At 32.6% G+C, this 22,144-nt stretch overlaps 1 protein-coding gene across 2 annotated transcripts in view; it reads right to left on the bottom strand.

The window, feature by feature from the left end:
- Positions 1–22,144, bottom strand: part of LOC148944027 (uncharacterized) — a 122,157-nt gene that overhangs the window by 29,010 nt on the left and 71,003 nt on the right. The window lies entirely within an intron of this gene.

Here is a 22,144-nt window from a genome sequence, read left to right as displayed (position 1 = left end):
AAAAAGAGTCAGATCAAAAAAAAAACTACACCATTAGAACCGCCTTATCTGAAACCCCTGTAAAGGAAACTTACCGCCCTTTGGCTTGAATAACAAAGAAAATATTGTCCGAAACCCCTGTATTGGAAACTTTCTGTTCCTTGGCTTGAACAGCAAGGGAAATATATTGGATTGAAAATCAAGAAAAGTGTCAGCTACTACAACATTCTGCCAAAACGGGATATTTTTTTTTCTTTCTTTCTTTTTCTTTTCCATAGATAGCTTGGCACTGGAACATCGTAGAGAGTTGTGCAATGGCTCATTTTAAAGGAAATTAATTGTGTTAAATATGTTTTGTAACAAAAATAAATTATTTCTAAGAGAGAACAAATTTTCCACTAAAAACTGCATTTTTGATGTATTTTCATTACATAAAGGACCGATATAGTTCATTATAAATGGCATTTGTCAATTAGATTTTTTATATATAATTACCCATTATTATGTAAAATACATCCGGGTTGCAGCGGTAGCTAGAAATCTAGTAAGAGACGATCACGTCCAATTTTAAGAAATATAAAAACCTATAACTCCTAAAAAACACCATAGCTCCTACAAAAAGTACACCATCAGAACCGCCTTATCCGAAACCCTTATATAGGAAACTTTCTGCTCCTTGGCTTGAACAGCAAGGGAAATATTTTGGCTTGAAAATCAAGAAAACTGACAGCTACCACACTATTCTGCCTAAACGCCATCTTTTTTTCTTTTTAAATAAAGGATCAATGTCAGTCAAGAGGAACTATTGTAGTACTAGTTGATAGAAGTTTAACTATAATTTTACATTAAAGAACGAACTAAAGCTATATTAGAAGACGAAAATTAGGATATCATACATAAGGGCTCGATACTGTATCCGGGTTGCAGTGCTAGCTAGCAACCTAGTAAGAGACGATCACGCCCCATAGTTAAAACTAATGTAACCCATAACTCCTGAAAAAAAAATTTAGATCAAAACAAAACGTTGACTATTAGAACCATCTTCTCCAAAACTTCTATATAGCAAACTTACTGTTACCGTCTATATGGCCAGCTTCTATATAGCAAACTTACCTAGCTGTATAATGGCTCATTTTTACATAAAGGCTCGATCATCGAATTTAAGCTGAAACTAAGTAAAGGACAATTATGACTCCATATATTCACAGTGATGTATAAGATTTCCCATTACATCTGTAAACTGTTCCACAGTTGCCGGTCCATACCTTGGAAGCTTTTCACTAAACATGCAACATTTCTTTTGGATATTACTATGAAGTTTTGCGAAAGCATCTCTAGCTGACTTTTCAACAAAATCTATTCTTTCAGAGATAATTTTAATCTTTAATTTTGAATATTTTTCGTAATCCCGGTAAAACATTCGTAAATTTTTTCTCAATTTACAAAGATCCTGTGCGTTCTTTGCAGCTTGTGTAAACTGCAAAAATATCCATGCTATCCGAGCAATAGTTTGAATATTTCAATACAAGCTAGAAAAATACCTTAAAATGTTAAAATTAGTTTTATTTTTGGTTAGGTTCTAACTACTCGATGTGGGATTGACTATGTATTTTCAGACCAAAAAATTCCATTTTTTATATATTTTTTTTTCAGTTTAGAATCGCGAAAGTTATTATGTAAACTGCAAAAATATTTATGATATCTGAGCAATAATTTTAATCTTTTCATTCATACTAACAAAATACCTGAAAATTTAAAAATAAGTTTTATTTTTTGTTAGGTTATGGATACTCGATACGAGTTATAAGAATCCGGGTTGCGGCGGTAGCTAGCAACCTAGTAAGAGACGATCACGTCCAATGTTAAGAAATATAAAAACCCCTAACTCCTAAAAAAAGAGTCAGATCAAAACAGAAAGTACACCATTAGAACCACCTTGTCCGAAACCCCTACAAAGGAAACTTACCGCCCTATGGCTTGAATAACAAAGAAAATATTATGGCTTGAAAATCAAGAAAATTGACTTTAACCACGTTATTCTCCACAAACGGGATATTTTTTGCTTTCTTTCTTCTTTTCCACAGATAGCTTGGCACTTGAACATCGTAGAGAGTTGTTCAATGGCTCATTTTAAAGGAAATCCCTAGATCTAGTGCTATTTGTACTTAATTTTTTTTTAATTAATTATTTTTTACATTAAAAGACGATCATTGGAATAACAAACAATTGCATACATTGGAATTAGTTAGCTACTTGATTGTTTTAGGTTCGTTTTTCGGGTTGCAGCGGTAGCTAGCAACCTAGTAAGAGACGATCACGTCCAATGTTTAGAAATATAAAAACCTTTAACTCCTAAAAAAAAGAGTCAGATCAAAACAAAAAGTACACCATTAGAACCGCCTTGTCCGAAACTCTTATACAGAAAACTTACCACTAATTGGATTGAACAACAAAGAAAATATACTGGCTTGTAAATCAAGAAAATTGACTTCAACCACGTTATTCTCCACAAACGGGATATTTTTTTCTTTCTTTCTTCTTTTCCACAGATAGCTTGGCACTGGAACATCGTAGAGAGTTATTCAATGGCTCATTTTAAAGAAAATCTCTAGATCTAGTGGCATTTGTACTTAATTTTTTTTAATTAATTATTTTTTATGAAAAACTTAATTTTTTATATTCAATATTAATCAATGACGTCATAGTCGTTTGATGTAGTTAGTATTACATAAAGGCTCGATCATCGAATTTAAGCTGAAACTAAGAAAAGGACAATTATGCCCCCATATATTCACAGTGATGTTTAAGATTTCCCATTACATCTGTAAACTGGTCCACAGTTGCCGGTCCATACCTTGGAAGCTTTTCACTAAACATGCAACATTTTTTTTGGATATTACTATGTAGTTTTGTGAAAGCATCTCTAGCTGACTTTTCAACAAAATCTATGCTTTCAGAGATAATTTTAATCTTTAATTTTGAATATTTTTCGTAATCCCGGTAAAACATTCGTAAAATTTTTCTCAATTTACAAAGATCAGCCTGTGCGTTCTTTGCAGCTTGTGTAATCTGCAAAAATATCCATGGTATCCGGGCAATAGTTTGAATATTTCAATACAAGCTAGAAAAATACCTTAAAATGTTAAAATTAGTTTTATTTTTGGTTAAGTTCTAACTACCCGATGTGGGATTGACTATGTATTTTCAGAACAAAAAATTCAATTTTTTATATATTTTATTTTTCAGTTTAGAATCGCTAAAGTTATTATGTAAACTGCAAAATTATTTATGATATCTGAGCAATAATTTTAATCTTTTCATTCAAACTAACAAAATACCTGAAAATTAAAAAATTAGTTTTTTTTTGTTAGGTTATGGATACTCGATACGAGTTATAAGAAGTGTTAATTAGATGAAAATATTATTTCTTGTTTTGTAATAAGATGCCTTCTAAGCGAGTTATACGTAATTTTAAAAAAACAGTACTATACAAAAAACAGAGACAACATCTTGAAAAGAGAAAAGCAAAGGTATTCAACAGACAAGGTGTATCGAGATGCGAAAATTGATAGTGACAAACAGCGTTATTCTAATGATGTAGTTTATAGACACACCATTAGAGCTGCCTTGTCCGAAACCCCTGTATAGTAAACTTTCTGTCCCTTGGCTTGAACAGCAAGGGAAATATATTGGCTTGAAAATCAAGAAAAGTGGCAGCTACTACAACATTCTGCCTAAACGGGATATTTTTTTTCTTTGTATCCAGAGATAGCTTGGAACTGGAACATCGTAGATAGTTGTTCAATGGCTCATTTTAAAGGAAATCTCTAGATATAGCGCCTTTTGCACTTAATTTTTTTTTAATTAATCATTTTTTACGAAAAACTTAATTTTTTATATACAATATTGATCAATGACGTCATAGTCGTTGGATGTAGTTAGTATTACATAAAAGCTCGATCATCGAATTTAAGCTGAAACTAAGTAAAGGACAATTATGCCTCCATATATTCACAGTGATGTATAAGATTTCCCATTACATCTGTAAACTGTTCCACAGTTGCCGGTCCATACCTTGGAAGCTTTTCACTAAACATGCAACATTTTTTTGTATATTACTATGAAGTTTTGCGAAAGCATCTCTAGCTGACTTTTCAACAAAATCTATTCTTTCAGAGATAATTTTAATCTTTAATTTTGAATGTTTTTCATAATCCCGGTAAAACATTCGTAAAATTTTTCTCAATTTACAAAGATCAGCCTGTGCGTTCTTCGCAGCTTGTGTAAACTGCAAAAATATCCATGGTATCTGAGCAATAGTTTGAATATTTCAATACAAGCTAGAAAAATACCTTAAAATGTTAAAATTAGTTTTATTTTTGGTAAGGTTCTAACTACCCGATGTGGGATTGACTATGTATTTTAAGACCCAAAAATTCCATTTTTAATATATTTTATTTGTCAGTTTAGAATCGCTAAAGTTATTATGTAAACTGCAAAACAGATTTATGATATCTGAGCAATAATTTTAATCTTTTCATTCAAACTAAAAAAATACCTGAAAATTTTAAAATTAGTTTTACTTTTTGTTAGGTTATGGATACTCGATACGAGTCATAAGAAGTGTTAATTAGATGAAAATTTAAGATTAAAAGGCCAGGCCTTAATCTTTCTAAAACAAATTAAACATACTATAGGTGATGACGCCAGCTTGCCAATAAATACGGTGGACAAATTGTTAACGGCATTTAAAGATAGATTTATCGAAACAAGTTTTACAAAGAAATTAAAACACGGAATGGTATGCTTTGACCATTCACAAAACATAAGAGAGTATCTTGTTAATGTACGAGTATCAGTAGAAGCAAAATACGGAGAAGGTTAGGGAGAGCTATATGAAAAAGTCATACTACATACCTTTTTGCAAGGGCTGCCCCCAAAACTATATAGAATGATAACATCCAAAAATATTCAAACGTTGGACCTTGCAGTTCAGGAAGTGAGCCGAATGATCGAAGTTGATACGATGGTGGCAAATCCCAGTAGAAAAATAAATATCCTAGGCGAATCAAAAGTGAGCCTGACCTTCAAGGGCGATCAGGCGTCTCCCAATTTTTTTCAAGGGATAACTCCCCACTGCCACAAAGAAATAAAACGCAAGAACCCGCTAGGCAGAAAACAGTATGTTTTCAGCCTGTCAAGCAAATTAGTTATGAAAATAACCCTACAATAATAAGATGCTATATTTGCAATTGCGTTGGGCATATTACGCAAGAGTGCCGTTATGTCCCCAATCGCGCACAAAGGATCGCTGTCGGTTACAGTAAAGAACGAACCTTCACCCGTAGTAACATTATATTAAATTACAGTAAAAGGCAATCATTGGAATAACAAACCGTTGCATACATGGGACTTAGTTAGCTACTCGGTTGTTTGAGGTTCGTCTCTTACTGTTTCAAATAAGAAAAAGCCGTAGGATTTTTCCTGTTTTTAATCAGTTTTTTACATAAAGGATCTAATGTTCGAAGTTTATAGAGTTAAACATTTTCCCATACCGGGAATCAACCCGGGCCTGTTAGATGAAAGCCAGCTATCCTATCCGCTAGACCATATGGGACTATAAAACAGTATGATTTAAGAACCATATGCATATTATTATTTCATCATACAAATTAATAAGGCCAAAAAAAAAATCGTCGACTTGCAACCTTACTTTTGACTCATCAGTTAAATCTTCATCAGACTTAAAAAAAACGTTTTGCTAGTATAAATCGATGAATTCAGTTGTATTTGGTCTACGCTACCCATAAAATCACGCGTCGAATTGCTAGAACCTAACAAAACCAAAACTAATTTTAAAGTTTTCAGGAATTTTTCTAGTTTGATATTAAAGATTGATTAATGATGTCATAATCGTAGGTTGTAGCCAGGTCATCTCTTACTATTCTAATTAAGAAAAAGTCATAGGCTTTTTCCTGTTTGTAATACATTTAATTAAGAACGATCGACCGAAAATAATTTTCGTGCACTTTCTCCAGGTAGCACAAAAACTCTAATCACAAAAACCAGGAGGGAGGAGCTTATTTAGATTTTTCCCAGGGTGCAAGAGATTTATACAAATATGTCATCGTCAAACTCCGAACCCCTGTAAATAGTGACGTCACCGTTGAGGTGACCCCTTTTTCCCGATCTTGACATTTGGCAGTCCAGGCTGTTCAGAATAACATTTTACTACTAAGACTAATCGAAATAACCGTTAGCATTCCTAAATCAGCTACAAATGACAGTTTCTTCTCAATAGCAAATATTTTCTTAAACTGGTTTCCAATTTTGGTTACTACGTTCGTAGAGGCATAGTTAGTTTTAGGGGGCACAAGGGGCACTTGCCCTGGGCGCCGAAATTTTAGTGGCGCAAAATCTCTAATAAATAATTTAAGTTTTATAACTATTTCTTAGTCCTGTAGTGCCGCAGTGGGTTTGACCTTAATTTGGTAATACGGGAACCAGAGATCAAAGTTTGCTGTAGCAAAACACTGCAGGGCCGTTGCAGGAGTCTTGTTAGTCAATAAACGTCGTTAATCCGATTACTTATTTACATACTTAATTATTTTGTTATTTTTTAAATTTCATTTTTATTAAAACAAAGTAGAGGGCGGAAGTTGGCTGTAAGTTGAACCCGAAAATTGAAACTGAAATTTCCATTTTTCCTATATCTTTTCCCATATAAAGTAAGAAAAAGCAAGATTTAAATACATGAAAAATTTGGTTAATAAATAAAAATTTGAATCGGGAGATTGATGGGGGAGGGAGGTCAAGATTTTGCATCGGATGCAAGTTAGGCCTGATCCACCACTGTACAGAGGGCATAGTGAGACATGGAATCGATCTTTAGTAATAACTCTTGGTGATCCCTTAAGAAATAAAACCGTAAAATACCATTGAAATGGAAATATTAAGCGGTCGAAGCTAAAATTTTAGCCAAACACAATCTTGTGAAAATAGCCAATATTAGAGTAAATAGTACAGTATGGTGGCTATGGAACGCAAAAGTAATGTATTTAATAGCGGTAGGAATTTTTTTTAAATTTAGATTTTATATGAGTAATTTAATCATAGGCAGCGCAATAGCGCTGCCTAAGTAAAGAACGATGTTGGCACAATGTATTATTATGTTTTTCTTCATACCAGGACACTTCGTATCGAATGAGTTGTCGTAGAAACTTCAAAAAGGGTTCATTTGATTGGAAATTGGAATAGCTAGTGCCCTTTTTAATAGTCGAAAGTGATTCGAAGGCAACTAACACCCGTACCGCGCCCACCATTTCTCATCCGATCAAAATTTGAGATAGCAATTTTGTTCATCGTAGTTGATTTCTACATAGAAATTATGTTTTTGAGGAGGATACTCCCCCACAGCCCTCAGGGCAAGGGTTGTAAGTTGTTCGCTGGGGGCATATAAGATTTTTATTGAAAGCTTTGCCGTGGAAACTTCAAAAAGGGCTCATTCGATTGGAAATTCAAAGGGCTAGCTTCTTTTTTAATAGTCGAAAGTGATTGGAGGAAAACGCCCCCTTCTCACGCCCACCTTTTCCCTAAACACATCCAATCAAAATTTTGAGATAGTAATTTTATCCAGCGTAGTTGACTGTTTTGGAAATTAAGTCTTTGAGGATGAACCCCCCCCCGGAGCCCTCAGGGAAAGGGTTGTAAGTTATGCCCTGGGGGCATTAAGGTTTTTATAGAAAGTTTTAACGTAGAAACTTCAAAAAGGGCTCATTCGATTGGAAATTGAAATGGCTAGTGCCCTTTTTATGGTTGAAAGTGATTGGAAGGCAACTAACACCCCTTCCACGCCCACCATTTCCCCAAACACATCCAATCAAAATTTTGAGATAGCCATTTTGTTCAACGCAGTTAAAAGTTTAGGAAATTACATCTTTGAGCAGGACACTCCCCTCCACCGTCTTCAGGCCAAGGGTTATAAGTTATGCCCTGGGGGCTATAAAGTTTTTATTGAAAGCTTTGTCGTAGAAACTTGAAAAAGGGTTCATTCGATTGGAAATTCAAAGGGCTAGTTCCCTTTTTAATAGTTAAAGGTGATTGTAGGGCAACTAACCCCCCTCTCACGCCCGCCATTTCCCCAAACACACACAATCAAAATTTTGAGATAGCCATTTTGTTCACCGTAGTTGAAAGTTCTAGAAATTAGGTCTTTGAGGAAGACAGCCACCCCAAACCCCTCAGGGCAAGGGTTGTAAGTTATGTCCTGGGGGCATATAAGGTTTTTTTTATAGAAAGTGTTTTCGTAGAAACTTCAAAAAGGGCACATTCGATTGGAAATTCAAGGGGCTAGTGGACTTTAAAGTAGTAAGAAGTTATTGGAGGTAAACTAACCTCCCACTTACACGCACCATTTTCCCAAACACATCCAATCAAAATTTTTAGATAGACATTTTGTTCAACGTGTGTCCGAAAATTATGAAATTTCGTCCGGAAATTATGTCTTTGAGGATGAAACTTCCCCTACAGCCCTCAGGGCAAGGTTTGTATGTTATGGCCTGGAGGCATATATGTTTCTTATAAAAAGCGTTGTCGTAAAACTTCAAAAAGGGCTACCTCGATTGCAAATTGAAAGGGCTACTGCCCTTGGGGAAATTGAAATCGAAAGTAACTAGAGGGCAGCTAACCCCCTCTCACCCCCACCATTTCCTGAAACACATGCAATCAAAATTTTGAGATACCCATTTTTTTCAACGTAGTTGAAAGTTCTGGATATTATGATTATAATAAAGAACGAACTTTAGCCTATACTAACTAAAATGTTTATGATAAATATTATCCAGGTTGCAGCGGTAACTAGCAACCTAGTAAGCGATGATCACGTCCAATGTTAAGAATCCGGGTGGCAGCGGTAGCTAGCAAACTAGTAAGAGACGATCACGCCCCATAGTAAAAACTAAAGTAACCCATAACTCCTGAAAAAAGATTAAGATCAAAACAAGAAGTATACTATTAGAACCGCCTTGTTCAAAAACCTCTATATAGCAAACTTACCGGCTTTCGGCTTGAATAACAAGGAATCCGGGTTGCAGCGGTAGCTAGCAACCTAGTAAGAGACGATCACGTCCAATTTTAAGAAATATAAAAACCCATAACTCCTAAAAAAGGAGTCAGATCAAAACACCATTAGAACTGCCTTGTTCGAAACCCCAGTATAGGAAACTTTCTGTCCCTTGGCTTGAACAACAAGGGAAATATATTAGCTTGAAAATCAAGGAAAGTGGCAGCTACTACAACATTCTGCCTAAACGGGATATTTGTTTTTCTTCCTTTTTTTTTCTTTCCCACAGATAGCTTGGTATTGGAACACCGTAGAAAGTTGTTCAATGGCTCATTTTAAAGGAAATTAATTGGGTTAAAAATCTTTTGGAACTAAAATAAATTATTTCTAAAAGAGAATAAATTTTTCCAATAAAAACTGCATTTTTTATGTCTTTTTATACTGCAGTCTTTTCAAAGATATTTGATTTTTGTAAATAAATCATAATTGTATACCAGCGGTAAGATTTGAACCCACGCCTCCGAAGAGACTGGTGGCGAGCACCAGCGCCTTGGACCACTCGGCCACGCATGAGCGACGTGACGTAAAAATTGAAAAAATCAGTTTTTATTTGATTTTCGTTTTCAGTTCAGAATCGCTAATTACATTAAAGAACGAACTTTAATCCATAGTAACTTCACTTTAAGGCTATCAAAGTAAAATTATAAAAGTCACGTAGATGCATTCAATATATTTAATTGAACCCTTAAACATATCTTTATGATGTGCCGATGTCCTGCTCATGCTGGGGGGGGAGATTAAAAAAAATAGAAATCACGGATACACAGGTTAAATGATTTATTCTTTTTTTCAAAATAGAGGAAAGCGGCTAAAAGCCTCAGTTTAATGATTTGGGGCATGAGAATTTCAATGGCGTCCTTTTTATTTCGATCTACCGTCATTTTTGAGGATTTTCAAGCTCTTTTTTGAAAGTCTCATAAACTCATTAGTTATTACTAGTTTAGCTCAATAGCCATATTTAAATGTCAGCAGCACCTCACTGAACTCCAGTAATCTAAATAATAATCACTTTAAATAAACAAAAGAAATTCAAAAAATAAAATCAAGCAATGAAGGACAAAGTAAAATATTGTTACTCATTATATATAATATGACTTGTTAATGGCAGGCAGTTTTCGTCCAGGAACAAGAAATATTGTTATATATTTAAACATTAGATTGGCTACTATCCTCATGAAAGGTTCTGCAGCAAAAGATCAATCCTAATTAGCTTTATTTGTACCAACGAACAAAGGCAATTCATTAAGATCATATTCCAGACTCATCGCTCATCTTCTCCCAACTAATGTCATGGTCACGAATGTCGATAAGAAAACCCACATTCACGAATGGCGTATATTCCTTATTGATTTTAACATCACATTTGCACTAAACAGTGGGAAATTGAAATGGCAAAATGTCCAAAATCTATCATCAACACAACTTTGTTCCCAACTATTTCCTATCACTCAGGGCCGTTCCTAGGGTGGGCGGCACCTGGGGCAAAATTAATTACCGTGCCACTCTTCACTCAAAAATAAATAATAAAAAGGTTCAGAAAGCTCAAGCCTCGGCGTTTCCAACTCGCGGTGCCCCCACCCCCGTAGCCACGGTGCCCGTCACAGCTAGCCCTGTCATTCCCCATTTCGAACATCCCTGCTAACAATACGTCTTTGTATCTTTTGGTAAATTCATCTTACATATAGAAAAAGTATATTCCAAGCTTCAATTTTTTTATTCAAAAAAGTTTGAAAATATTTTGAGTTGGACAATATTCAACTCTGGAGATTACGAGTAAGATTCATAAATGGCAGTGAAGTCATGGTTAATTATGTTTTTATCCACAATTTTGACTATTACATGGCTAACCCTGCTCAAATATCACAAAAGTTAAACAAACACATCAGAAAGTAACTCAGGAGTTAAAAGCAACGTAATACCAAAGAACAAATTCCAATGTCCAAAATAGCGTCGCAAGTTCTGTAACACTAGAGTAAACTACCCATGCCTCTTCCAATCAAAAACTTTAATTTTTCGTATGCTCAATGCTCTAACATCCTGAGTTACTTTCAAATTAATCATTTTTCCAAATAGTATTTTATTATAAGAGGCAAACGTCTCAGTGCATGTTGGGTGCTTGTATAGGGTATAACAATTGCAAAACGTTATATAATGGCTCGATTAATTAGAAATGGGGATAATGTAAGTTTCATCGGTATCATGACAGCAGAGATAGCTGAAACCTAGAAAAGAACAAACCAAGGCAGAAACTGGACTTAGTTAACTGCCTCATTCTCTGAGGTTTGTCTCTTATTACACCCCATTCAAACATATAAAACAGATAACATTTTACCCCGGCTTGGGATAGAACTCACGACCTTATTATTAAGAGACCTATGGTCTAACGACAGAGCTACTAAGGCTTGTATATTATGAAAAATAATACATTTTGTGACAATATTTTTACATAAGAGATCTGTAGTTATATATAAACAGAGATCATGTAAGTTTCATCGTATCATGACTGTAGAGATACATGCATCTTAGTAAAGAACAAACTATGGTACATATTGGACTTAGTTGGCTGCCTGATTCGTCTCTTACTATTCCAAATAAGAAAAAGCCAAAGGCTTTTCCCTGTTTGTAATTTTCTTTGAGAAAGCGGTAGTATCCGGGTTGCAGCGGTAGAGCACTAAAATCAACACTTGTGATGTCACTTCTTGTAGTTATAGTAAAGAACGACCCCAGCTCATAGTAATATATTTAGATATGAAAAGAAGAAATTACGGCAGAAACCTACATGGTAGTATTAGTACGCTAAAAGTTATAAGAAGGTTCTTCCAAGATTCGAACTCAGCTCGAACGATTCAAAGTCCTAAGTGCTAACCTTTGCGCCGTAAATTGTTCATATAGATGAGAATTCTAACAGTAGATGATATACATATATGATAGAACACACCCCTGACGATGAGTTCAGATAGCTTCGCACTGGAATATCGTAGAGTTGTTTAATGGCTCAGTTTAAACTAAATTGATCCGGGTTGCAGCGGTAGCTAGCAACCTAGTAAGAGATGATCACGCCCAAATAGTAAAAATTAAATAGTCCATAACTTCTAAAACTAGAATCAGATAAAAAAAAACGAATTATAGTAAATAACGAACTCTGGCCCATAGTAATTGAAATATTAAGATATTATCACTTAAGATCCAGGTCAAAGCGGTAGCTAGCAACATAGCAAGAGAGGATCACGTCTAATACTAAGAAATGTAATATTTCCGGGTTCCAAGGTAGCTAGCAACATAGTAAAAGATATATTAAAGGACGAACTGTTGCCCAAAGTAAATGATAAATTATTTAGCGAAGATCTAGGTTGCAGCGGTATGTAGTTTATGGTAATATATTGAGAGACGATCATTGGAAGAACAGATAATTGCATATTTTGGATCTAGTTAGCTGCCTGTGTCTTTGAGGTTCGTCTCTTACTATTCCAAGGAAGAAAAACCCATAGGTTTTTTCCTGTTTGTAAATTTAGAGTATAACATAAAGGATAGTTCATTATAAAAGGGGACTATGTAAGTTTCATCAGAAATATCTTGAACATATTAAATAATTATTGATAGCTGAATTACAAACTAAAGAAATCGATCCCGGGTGGCCTTGAACCACCAACCTTTCAGTTAACGGTCGATTGTAATAGGCACTTGCACCACGACGTCATTAATTAAAGTTGTAAAATTAACAATATGACCCGGGTTGCAGAGGTAGCTAGCACCGTAGTAAGAGACGATCACGCCCCATAGTAAAACTAAAGTAAACCATAACTCATGAAAAACGATTCATATCAAAACAAGAAGTACACTATTAGAACCGCCTTGTCCATAAACCTCTATATAGCAAACTTGCCGTCCCTTGGCTTGAATAACAGGGAAAATATTTTGGCTTAAAAACCAAGAAAATTGACTTTAATCACGATATTCTCCACATACGCCATATTTTTTTCCGTTTTTTCCTTCCTCAGCTAGCTGGGAACTGGGAAATCATAGAGCTGTATAATGGCTCATTTAAAAGGAAATTGCTACATCTAGTTCCTTTTGTAATTAAATATGAAATGTTTGTAATAGAATCAATTTTAACAAAAAACTGCATTTTCATGTACAAGCTTGACGAATGACATTATAATCGTATATAGGTTATAACCATATATGACGTAATAAGTGAATGTAATATTACATGAAGGATAGATACCGTAGATGGGAATTCTGTAAGTATAATCGGTATCATGATTTAACTAAAGCTGAATTATTTACATTAAGTAAAGCACATACTTATCTTGGTAAATGGTAGTGCAGCACAAATTTCCCGGACAGTAAATATTTCTATCCAAGTTATAAAAAGGCTCTAACGAGATTTGAACTAGATCACAGGATTCAAAGTCCTAAATAACAACCACTACACCAAGAAATGTTCATATAACAAAGAAATTTAAAAGTATGTGATAAAGTTAAGACCGGACTCTAACCATCAGTGATGCAATGACGTAATTTGCCAACATAATTTTGATTGAACTTAATAACTTAAAAAAAACAGTACTGCACAAACAACAGAGATAGTGATGTACAGTAAAGAACGAACTTCATTATTTTAAAAGACGATCATTAGGATACCAATCAATTGCATATATTGAACTTAGTTAGTTACATAAATGACCGATATAGTTCATCATAAATGGTATTTGTCAATTAGGTTTTTTTTATATTATTATCGATTATTGTGTAAAATGCAGTAATTTTTGGGGGGTTTTTAACAAAAAATTTATTTGTTAACTGAAACTAGAATAATTCCTGAAAATTTTAAATATAATAATTTTATTTAACTGCAAACTGCAAAAATATTTATGATGTCTGAGCAATAATTTTAATTTTTTAATTCAAACCTGAAAAATACCTGAAGATTTTAAAATTAGTTTGGTTTTTCTTTCGCTTAAGTGACTAATTACGCAATTTTATCGGGTGTAAATCATAAAATTTTCCATACCGGGAATCGAACTCGAACAAAATGGGTTAGTCAGCTATCCAAACCACTAGACTATGTACCATATATTAAAATATATGATTAATGAAGTTTATGATTAAGATCCGGATTGCAGTGGTAGCTAGAAACCTAGTAAAAGACGATTACGCCTTTAAAATTTCTTTAAAATTTTAGTTTAAAATTTATTTTAAATTTTCTCGGTACCTTTTGTGCCTCCCTCCGTGGTTCTGGGACCGGCATCTAATATCGCGATTCGGCCTCCCTGATTTACGAAAAAAAGTGACTGTGTTTGCCGGAAAGCTGTCGTTATCTGCAGGTCTTACTGCGTACCATAATTTACGTCGTTTTATGTAAATGTTTGTTAAGTGTGCGAGTTTGCTTTTTTGTTGTTTTTTGGATTGTTTGTTTTTGTTCTGGATGTACTCCACTTCTTTCTTATAGTGGGTAATAAATAAATTATTCTTATTATTATTATAGTAAAAACTAAAGTAACCCATAACTCCTGAAAAAAGATTCAGATCAAAACAAGAAGTACACTATTAGAAGCGCCTTGTCCAAAACCTCTATATAGCAAACTTAAAGTCCCTTGGCTTGAACAACAAGGAAAATATATTGGCTTGAAAATAAAAAAAAATTACATAAAGGACCGATATAGTTCATCATAAATGGTATTTGTCAATTAGGTTTTTCTTATATAATTATCCATTATTATGCAAAATGCAGTATTTTTTTTGGGGGGGGGTTACATAAAGAACCGATATAGTTAATCATAAATGGTATTGGTCAATTAGCTTTTTATATAATTACCATTATTATGTAAAATGCAGTAATTTTTGGGGAGTTTTAACAAAAAATTTATTTGTTAACTGAAACTAGAATAATCCCGTGTATCTTTTAAATACAATGATTTTATTTAACTGCAAACTGTAAAAATATTTACCAATAATTTTATTTTTTTTATCCAAACAAGAAAAATGCCTGAAAACTTTAAAATTAGTTTGTTTTTTTTTTCGCTTAAATTATAATAAGGATCAAACTCTTTCTTATCCTATCTTGCATAGGTAACTTAACTACAGCATAGGCTTGTACAATTATATTTAAAGTCAATAAATGAGAAATCCTCTCTCACAGAGAATCAAACCCCGGTAACCCGCGTGACAAGCGGGTATGCTTACCATTGTACTATTGGAGACTTATGAAAAATATATTACATATAAGATATGATAAAAAATTCGTTAAAACACTAAACAAACTATATAAGGAATCGGTCAGGCTAATTATAAATGGGGATTATGTAAGTTTCATCAGTTTCATGGCTGTAGAGATGGCTTAAACCTAGTAAAGAACAAACCATGGAACATATCAATTCCCTTAAATTGGTCTCTTACTATTGTGGTAAAGCTTCTAATTAAGTCAATTTGGAATTTAGTAAAAATATATTAAGACGCAAATACAAAGTATAGAAATACCACTTTTAATTAAGATAAGGAACATATCCTGCCAAGTTTCTGCTTAACGGGAAATTGAGAAACCACCACTTCCTAGCTATTACGTGGGTTGGGTAAAGGAAGGTGTGGTTGATAAAAATGTATAAAAGATACATTTTACGGGAAGGGGCAGATTTAGACTGATACTAACTTTATGCCGGACTGACCTCAGGTCCGTTGTTTTAGAAATACCTTGGAATCTTGTCTTATCATTGTAAGTGTCTAAGTATTCTATTATATGTTATTGTAGTTTTCCGAGACTTGCGGTCTACTTGGGACAGCCAGTCCCAGTAGAAAATATATATCTGTTATTATTATATTTTAACTGAATAAAAGTATTGTGTTATGGACAACCTCTATACAATCTACCTTTAGCCCCTCGAACATACCCAGTCGGTACGCCTCATTAGTCCGGTCATAGCCTAAGGCACGCTACCAAAGTTTAAATACCTTAGGGCCCTAGTTTATCTCCCCTGTAAAGGGAGAATAAAGGCATCTACGGCTACACCACCCAAATAACATAAAAACCACGTCACAACAACTGGTGGCCGTTGGAAAAACTGGGTCGAGGAGACTAAATAAGGTTGCAAAACACAAAAAAAATTCGAAATGACCGTATTAGAAGGGGAAAGTAAATGTACTTCGCTTTTAGCGGCGCTCGAATTAGCAAAACTTCGAGCAGCTTTGCTCGAACTTTGGCTATTAGAAATAGATTTGTATCCCCTCAAAAATTTGGGTACAATAGATAAAATGGAAAAAAGGCTCGATCAAGCATTGTAAAATAGAAAAAGAAAATACAGTATCTAGTTTTTAGCAAGTAGAAACAAGTGTATGAGTAGTAGTTTTTTAAGTGTTAGTAATAAATGAAATGTAGTAGTGCCGTATATTACTAAATAATAAAGTATTTGTACCGTGAATTGAAAGAATAAAATAAAAGATAATACGTAAAGAAAAACAAAATCTAGCTGGACCGTTGAAACGTTGGTAGAAACAGAAGAATTTTAGGCATAATAGTAGCAAATGGGGTCCTAATTCAGCTTTATTACAGGTACAGGCTATAGACTTATTGTTCAAGGATAACACTGATACAATTTAGCAAAGGAAGCACATAAATTGTGGTCCGAACAATTATAGGTTAGAAGCTGCCATTTCCGAGTGTTTTAGGAGTAGAGATGCTTCGAAAATATGGCATTTTACGACGTAATAAGCAATAGAATTACCTTTGTTAAAGCTAACAAATACTAGGTTAGTTATGTAGTTTCATAAGCAAAGGGAAGGAAAAGATATATAAATATATAATTAAAGTACTGGAGGAAAGGGATGAAAATAAAACGAGGAAAGTAACCTTATAAGTAAGAAAACAAATGTGGAAGCTTAGCAAAAGTCGCCAAAGTAAGCAAAAAAAAAGAGTTGGTATCCAGCTGTGATGGGAACTCTGCATAAGGCGAGAAGTTCGGTGAAAGAAACCGTTAATCACAGAAAATGGAGGCATGGGGATAGGTCTTAAAAGGGTCTCCTTTACCTACACGGAGGACCTTCATCTGAATAATGGTGTTAGAAAAAGTTCAAATTCTGAATTAGCCGCACAAAATGCGTCCAAAGAAAGTTATAATTTGAATTTTAAGCCATGGCTGCTTTAGAGCCATATAGATGTAAAGCTACCAGTGTATGAAAACTGTTATGCTTGTTTACATAGAATATAAGCCACATTAGGACAAACAGAGAAGGCAATGCCTCCTTTGGGGATAGCTAATATTGACAACTCTGGTCCTCTCTTACGGTTACTCAATAACGAATCATCCTCAAGTCTAGTCTGATTATGCATCAGTAAAGCTCAGTTAAATACCATATAGAGTATATCAGACAAAATACGGTCTGATAGTAGAAATCAAATAGAGTGAAGCCAAATGCCCCTTATATTCAAATTAGCCTACAAGTAGATTGTATCCAGGAACTAAATATAAATAATATTATGGAAACAATTAGACACGACGTTACAGTTTATATTACAATAATTAACGTTCAAATTCCTAACTTTATACGGGTTAAGGTAAACTTAATAAACGCCATATATTTAGAATCAGCATTAAAAGACAATTCTTTTGATATGTATATGTAAAAAAAAATTTTGGGGTGTTTGGAAAAAAAAATTCGTTTGTTTTTGACGGGAATTAAAAAAAATAATAATAATAATAGGAAAATACAGCGAGAGTTTACATGAATCTGGACATGTATAAGCTAACTGTAATCTTAGTATAATTAGTTATAGTCTAATATAATAATTTGTGGTAAAAAGGAAAAAAAAAATTAAATTAAAGACAATAATTAAACGCTATAAAGATTTAAGTAAAACTTAGAACAAGCTTAGAAAGCAAAAAAAGTGCGAGGTAAAAGAAACGAAGAGCAATATGAAAATAGATTATAACCTAAAAACTTACCAGGAGGTAAAATCCAACGACAAAATCCATTAAAAAAGCCAAAAATTAACCCCATCATCACAAGCAAACTACAATAATTGTTCAAAATAATAATTTTAACTCTAGCGATGTATTGGATCTGAGAAAACGAACTGGTACAGTAGAATCCTAGTTTAAACAATTGGTTTTCATCTGTGCCAACCCAAACACCCAAATCCCAAGCCGTTGAACCCTAACAGAAACTAAACGTATCCACTTTTTTTTGAAAATAAAATATAACAGTACACAACAAAAAAAAACTTGCAGTAATGAACAGAAATTCATTCCTGTAACTCTCTCATATTCAAGCTTATTAATAAACCGCAGATAGTGAGCAACGAATTCAAAGTTATTTAGCCTTGCAAGGGAATTAGTGCCTCTCTTCCTTTGACTAATAAAATAATAATTAAACCTGGGAAAAATTGGCAACCAGTATATCGTAGAAATTCCATTTTTAGGAAGAAATGAGAACTAGCAAATGGGAGGCAAAACTTAATTAAGTGTTCTAAAAATCAACTGAAGAATACAGTACTTTTCTAACACAAACACTTTTGGGCAGAAAAAATTGAATTATGTCAAAAAAATACAGGTGGCAAAAATTAGACACCCCCACCCCACCTCTCAAAAAAATAAGGAGATAATGAATCTGACCATAGAAGGGCAATTAGCATAAACACTCGTAAAACTTATTGAATAAAACATGAAAAATATGAATATAGGCTTAGAAAAGACCTATCTTACTGAAAAAAACGGAATAAAAGCTTGAAAAAAACCCTTAGGCTCCATTGAAGTAAAGAATCAAAAAAAAGAGAAGGGTTCAAGTTGAAAATATAGCCAGACGAAATTAAAAGGAAAAGAAACTGAATGGAGTCAGATAAGCTCTGTTATACGTACATACTGAACCGACCGAACGAGTCTAGATGAAAATTGTACTAATAGGTACAAAATAAGTAGCATTAATTCTACGGAGCCATCATTACAGCGGTTAACGCGGGCCGAGATTAATAGAAATATTGGAGAAATGCTCCAAGTAGACAGAATTTTTTTTTTTTTTGCTCTTTTATGTGGGAGTCGTTTTCGAAAAAAAATTACTAGCTTGGCATAGAAAATTAAAAGTAAGACACATAATAGCCATAACAACCTAAGTTGACGTCGAAACCTAAGACAAGACCACTAAAAGTTGGGAAGTTAGTGAAAATAGTCATTGTCACTTGTATGTCTAAAAATAAATTACTGTGTGCCATGAAGGCAAGGTATTTTTCTGCAGAATTACCACTTTGTTTGATAAAAGAATAGCCCAAGAGAAAACTGTGGCCACAAATCAAAAGGTGTGTAAATACTATAAATAATTAATTATTGTGTGTGCAGGTTCATAATAGTCCTTTTAGCTGTAGCTGATGACAAGAGGACCTGGAAACGTTATAAGGAGCTATAAGAAGACAACCCTGGTAAGCAAACCTTCAGAGTACAGGCACGAGTCAATTGATAATGGCTAACAGGTATAAGGTGAACAGCAAAAATTTTTAGCTTATCAGATCTAAGCTGTAAATGGAGCCTTATCTCAATAGGACATTAAAGCTGAAAAAAAGAGAGATTACAGACAAAAATGTTATAAAACTGGCAAGTACCTAGAAATTCGAAAAGAATTGAAAGCTCAAAAGTCTCAAAAGGGCAAAGTATAGTAAGCTAATGACAGTTAATGAAACAAGTGGGTTCGAAATAGAACCAAATTGGTAAAACAAATATAAAAAATGTATATAGTCGTATACGGAAAAGATATATAAATTTGTATTAATGTAATTGGAAAAATATATACAATTATAAATGTATTTTGAAAACTTTTATAAATATGGAATTGTTATCGTAAAAAAAAAATATTTTTAGAAATGTAAATAGCAAAGTCATGTTATATGAACTATTTCCAAGCCCTTATATAGAGGCTAATCACAGTTATCAGTTATAGTGCATAAATCTATTTGTTGGAGTTGCTTTTGTTTTGTAAATATTTTAATTGCAGTTAGGACTTATCATATAAAAGTCTTGACGAACTTATTTAAAAGTTGTACAAAAAATAAATATTGCAGTGATTAAATAAATTATTAGAGTACATAATTATTATTTGTTTTTAACAATTAAGTTATTTATCAACATAACTTCTGTTAATATATATATATATATATATATATATATATATATATATATATATATATATATATATATATATATATATATATATATATATATATATATATATATATATATATATATATATATATATATATATATATATATATATATAACCTAAACTATCCATGTAAATATAGTGAATTAATATGTTGAGTATTTGTGTTTTTTATTTTTATATCATTCAAGAAGTATTCTACATTAGTACTTAATAAGCAATTCATAAAACACTAATTGGAATTAATTCCAATGCTAGTCTATACCGTGTTTATTTAAAAAAAAAATGCTTTAAGTTTTAACCAGTAGTTAAATATCCTATCTAGTTTTGCGAATAAAAACAATACTTGTGTAAGTTATTACACATTGTTTGTATATATATGCTCTGTTTTAATTTACTTTAAGTTTTAACTAATGATTTAATGTATATGTAAAGGTTTGACTTCGAGTCAACGTATATAATTTTTATTGTGAAATAATCCGTAAAGTATTAGGTTTGAAAGAATAATCCAGCAAGAAACATAATGTTTCGATTTAAGCGGCATATTATTTTTGGAGTAATTAAAAAGAGGAGAAAGTAGTTAAAAGTAATTAACTTTCGTTAAAAAAAAAGAATACAGGATATATACAAATTTTAAGTTCCTTTCTACTATATAGGTAACAAATTATGCTTTATATGTATTCTAATGTGTATAATTATTTTAGATACAGGCTTAGCTATTTTTTTTTGGAAATCAAATTTTTCGTAACATCCTTTTGGATCCATTTTTTCAATTTTATTTTGACACATTTTTGGAAAGTAACAAATTTTGAAGCCACTTCAAATGTAGCCTGATACTATCATCTCATACCATCAGAAACCAAACTGTACTCGATCAACTGAGATTTTGGAAACTATGGCAGTATTACAGACTTTACTACAAGTTCATCAGAAAGTGAGATAAAATCAGAACTTAATTTAGGCCTAGAGAATGTGCTACATAGCATAAATGGCTTATGTTATTGAAATATGTGAAAATGCTTTGTGCTGGAAAAATATGTGAAAATTTAAAAATCAAAAATGTTATGTGTAATTTATCCAAGGCATTTCTAAAACGAAAAATAAACGGTATATCAACCACATCCCACAGATAAATTAAATTATTAAATATTTTAATTGCAGTTAGGACTTATCATATAAACGTCTTGACGAACTTATTATTTGTTTTTAACAATTAAGTTATGTATCAACATAACTTCTGTTAATATATATATATATATATATATATATATATATATATATATATATATATATATATATATATATATATATATATATATATATATATATATATATATATATATATATATATATATATATATATATATATATATATATATATATATATATATACCTAAACTATCCATGTAAATATAGTGAATTAATATGTTGAGTATTTGTGTTTTTTATTTTTATATCATTCAAGAAGTATTCTACATTAGTACTTCATAAGCAATTCATAAAACACTAATTGGAATTAATTCCAATGCTAGTCTATACCGTGTTTATTTTTTTTTAAATGCTTTAAGTTTTAACCAGTAGTTAAATGTTCTATCTAGTTTTGCGTATAAAAACAATACTTGTGTAAGTTATTACACATTGCTTGTATATATATGCTCTGTTTTAATTTACTTTAAATTTTAACTAATGATTTAATGTATATGTAAAGGTTTGACTTCGAGTCAACGTATAAATAATTTTTATTGTGAAATAATCCGTAAAGTATTAAGTTTGAAAGAATAATCCAGCAAGAAACATAATGTTTCGATTTAAGCGGGATATTATTTTTGGAGTAATTAAAAAGAGGAGAAAGTAATTAAAAGTAATTAACTTTCGTTAAAAAAAAAAGAATACAGGATATATACAAAT

The sequence above is a fragment of the Artemia sp. Qi Xiang Cuo genome, chromosome 14 (genome assembly GCF_049724085.1).
Source record: "Artemia sp. Qi Xiang Cuo chromosome 14, ASM4972408v1, whole genome shotgun sequence".
NCBI lineage: Eukaryota > Metazoa > Arthropoda > Branchiopoda > Anostraca > Artemiidae > Artemia > Artemia sp. Qi Xiang Cuo.
Note: the sequence above shows the minus strand (reverse complement) of the source record. Positions and strands in the feature narration are given on the sequence as shown.